Source organism: Notamacropus eugenii, chromosome 1, assembly GCF_028372415.1.
Source record: "Notamacropus eugenii isolate mMacEug1 chromosome 1, mMacEug1.pri_v2, whole genome shotgun sequence".
NCBI lineage: Eukaryota > Metazoa > Chordata > Mammalia > Diprotodontia > Macropodidae > Notamacropus > Notamacropus eugenii.
In genome coordinates this window covers 496,008,384-496,012,856 of record NC_092872.1, presented here as the reverse complement: position 1 = coordinate 496,012,856, position 4,473 = coordinate 496,008,384, and positions in this window count along the sequence as shown.

The window sequence follows — 4,473 nt, the reverse complement described above, 5'->3', positions numbered from 1 at the left end:
GGGCTGCCACCAGTGACTTCCCAAAAGCGACGGAGCCGAGACTTCCTTACCGCTGGGGGCCCCGCCCGCCCCCGCCCCGCCTCCGCCCCCGTCCCGGCCCCAGCCTAGGACTTCACTTTGCCGCCTCCAGGGTTCCCAGCCCTCCCCCAGGCCTGGCTAACGTGGGTGTGGGTGTGTGAAGGTGTGTGGGTGCAGGGAGGGAGGAGACCCCCCCGAGACTCGCTGGAGGAGCCGGGGCGGAGTGGCAGGAGGAGAAGCGGGGGGAATCCGTGCCCCCCTTCCCTCCCCCCAGGAGAATGGCCCCCGAGATGCGCGTCCTCCCAGCCCCGCATTGCTGCTTCTGGACTAGGGCTGGGAGGGAGAGGGTCCTGAGGCCTGTCGGTCAGCGTCCCCGTCCTTGATCCTGCCTCAGTCTTCCCAGTTCATGTATCCGTGTCCGTGTCTCTGAATCTCTCTGTCCGTATTTCTGCGTCTTCGACTTCAGGATCACGTCTCTGCCTCCGTCCATATTCCTCTCTGTGCCTGCCTCCGTATCTCTTTTCCTGTCTCGGTGCCCATTCATGTCTTCTTATCTTCGTGTCTCTTGTCTCAGTGAGGGGCAGCTCCCACAGGTCTGAGGGGGAAGACGGCTGAAGCTGCCATGTCTGGACTGCCCAGCAGGTGGTGACCGATTCACACGGGAGAACAGTGGGGCTCCAAGGGGTGGTGGAGAGGGGTGCAGTCAGGATCGAATCATTTACCTCACAGGGCTGGAAAAGGTTCTAAGTGCCTCTGTTTCTCCAAGGATAAAAATTTATCCTGGCCCCCGGTCTCTTGTTTGGCAATAGTCAAATATTAAGCTATATGAAATTAACGGTGCTAAGTGCTGCGGATACAAAGAAAGGAGAAAAGCAGTGCCCTAAAAGTGCTCGGAATCTAATGAAATGATTGCTAATAAGGAAATTATATGTCTGGTCTCTGGAGGTGTGTGTGGGTAATTTTGGGTAGGAGCTTATTCCCTCGGTTTTTGGATTAACAAAGCTCCTACCTTCTCCTGTGCCATCTTCTCCTTCTCCTATACCGAATCCATCCCTAGCAGTAAATCTCATCAGATTAAGGTACCTGGACCAAGGTACCTTTAGGCCTAACCACAATGATAGGCAGGTCAATAATTCCTTCCTCCACCTCCTCAATGGTCCTGTTTCTTCATATCCTTTCCTTCTCCCCTGCCCTGGTGGGGCTTAGCATATACCACAGAGTCACAAACTCAAAAAGTGAGACCTGAAAGATCGAACCCAACCCCTTCATTTTACAGATAGACAAATCGAGGCTTGTAGAGGTGAAATTACTTTTCCTGGGTCACAGGAAGAGTCAGAGATAGAACTTTATTATAGAAAGTTCTAGGTGCTAAGGGAAGAGCAGGGATGGGGGAGCTTAGTGCAACAGGGAAGCCTTTTTTTTTTCTCCATCTTATTTGCTCAGCCTGCAGGAAAAATAGGCAGAGAGGATGGGTCGATTAATCCTTCATTTTTTTTCCTTTTCCTTCTGGGAAAACCCCTTAATCCAGGTTGTGAGGTATAATGAATTTCTGGACAGAAAAATGGGAAGCCACTCCTCTCCCAAAAGGGCTAGGAAAGGAATTGGTTAGCCTCTCCGATAAGCGTTTTTTAAAAAGATTCTTTTTACAACTTGAATTTACTTTCTCTTTTTCCCAAGTCTCAGTACCTTTCTCCTCTCCCCTTTCTGCACTCAGTTGAATTCTTACTCATCTTTTAAAGCACAATTTAAATGCTACCTTTTCTATGTCACCTTACCAAATTCTCTAGTTAGCAATGGCCCTTCTGTCTTCACACGCCACAAAAGCATGTTTATTGAGTCCTAGTATAAAACTTTAAGAAATGAACTCATTATCATCTAAACTCCTCAGCTTCTTTGCACATGGTGGGAATAGATGTTTGTTGAGTCGAGTTAGCACTCCATTATGCAGAATATTCAATTACATTTAATGTATGCTTACCAAGTGCCTAATATGTATGCTGGGCACTGGGGATATATAGAGGCAAAAGTACATTATTCTGACTTGGGACCTTGACATTTCTGGATTCTACTGTCTGGACTGTGTTGTGATCTCCAGATCCTCTCTGATGGGAAGAAGGCTTTGGTTCATGTAGGTTCAGAGATGCTTTAATGGGGACAGGCTTACATCTAAGATGTCTCTGAGATGTGAGTACTGGTTCTAGAGGAAGAGGATTTGGGTTTAAACACTGTCTCTGATGATTACTACCTGTATGATTCTGTGTAAGTTACTTATTTTCCTTATCTGTAAAATGAGGATGAGGGCAGACTAGATGGCTTCTGAAGTTCCTTCAAACTCTAGAACTATGACCTTATTATCCTAGTAGTTGGAAGTCTCCAAACAGGGAAGGGTTGTGAAAGTATTAAGGATAGGAAATGGACTTGTGATTTCATTGGCATAGAGAACTTTGAAGTGAGAAAATTTTCTCTGCCAAAGCAGGTGGACAACTCCTCTGTAACTTATAGTTTTGACAGAATTTCCTGGGGCATTTACACGTTGATTTGTCCAATGTCACACAGCCAATGTATGTCAGAAGTGTGACTTGAAATTGGGAGACAGAGCCAAGATGACAGAATAGAGAAAGCTCTATAGTCCAGCTTTCCCAATATTCCCCTCCAAACACCTTTAAAATGATGCCTTGAAATTCAGGTCTTTCTGGCCTGCGGCCACATCTCTATGCATTATAATCTTAACTATTCACCACTGCTGTATCCTAGGCACTCTTCTATCTGCCGTCTTTTGATGACAGTTTCTTTAGTTTCTATTGAGTTGTACGCTCAGTGAACCACCTCAGCTAGTTGTACTCAAATGTATCTCAAGATTGCCATCACAGTCTGGCGGAACTGAAGTTCATCCTTAGATTCTCTTCTGCCTCATTTCAATGCCTTGAAAATCACTTATCCTAGAGTAAAATAGTTTGTGATCCGTATACAGTTGCCTGAACATATCCTGCACTATAGTGGGTCTGAGGGGGGAGAGTCACTGAAGAGCAAAGGATGGACAAGGGCTTTAAACCCTAGGATTAAAATCTTTTGAGAGATCCTCCTCTAGCCCAGTCACTCCCCCCCAACTCTCTCCTCCCCCCCAACTGGCATTTGAAGTTTCTTGGGAACTCCTTTGTCCTCCAGCCAATTTTGTCACTCAGCTCCACCTTGCTCTCCCAGTCCATAATCTATTACCTTGGCTTCACTTTTCTCTTTTCATAGTATGGACCCTCTGGTTAACTAATTCAATTGTGTACTGAGCCCTCTCTTTGATCTCCTTGCCCCCTTGTCCTCATTCATGCCTTGATTAATTTCAACCTGGGTTACCTCACCTGGTTTCTCAGCTCCTACTCACATACAGCTCAGGAAGTCACAACCTAACCAACTGGGTCCATTACACTGATATCAGCTAATTGCTGCAATGGCAATCTTTTTGTTTCTGATTGACTTTCTATTGAACTACAGCCCAAAGGTCTCACCTTCTTTTCAAGTCTCTTCTACTACTTTCTCTCTCTTCCTCTCCTGACATTTACTAGTAAAAAGGTTATCCATTGAGAACTCTCTCTTCTCCCCTAATCCACACCTTAGAATCCCTCTCCACTATTCATCTCTTTTCTCTTTTGCTTCAGCCTCTGAAAATAAAAGAGTATTCTTTTACCAAGTCAACCCTCTTATGCTCTTGATTCCATCTTTTCTATCTCCCCTTGGAAATTCAACTCTCTCAGTCTTTCCTATTCTCTCTTATTTTTGGTCTCTTCTGCTCTACGGGTCCCTCCTGTACTCTCAATATGCTCAGGTTTCCCCATACTAAGAAAAAACACACAAATAAACCAAAAACCAAACCCTGTACATATTCCAAGTGTCTTCTCAAACCTCCTCCACCACTTTCTCCCTTTCCCTCTCCCTCTCTACTTCCCAGCACCCACCACTTACTTTACTAGTAAAAGAGGCTATGCATTGTGAGCTCTGTTATCCCTTAACTACATCTCAGAATCCCTTACCACTATCAATCCATCCTTTCCTCTTGCTTCAGCTTCTGAAAAAAAGAGAACCCTTCTTATCAAGTCAACCCCTCTACTTGCACTCTTGAATTCCTATTCTTTTATTTTCAGTCTTTTATCCACTGGTTCCTCTTCTTCTGTCAATATGACCAGATCTCTCTCCCTTTCTAAAAACCAACCAACCAAAAAACCCTCTGCACATGACTGCCATCTCATTAAGGGGGACCTTGACATTCCCTTAATCATCCAAGATTAACTAAAATTTAATGGTTAATCAAATGGCCATTTCTCAGGGATAAGACTTGACTCTTTTGCATCTTTCAACACCACCGCACACTCCTCTGCTTGGATTCTTTTATCTTCACTTGGCTTGAGACATTGCTCTCTCTTAGAGTTCTTCTTTACTCTCCCCCTCCTTCCCACGCTATCCAAT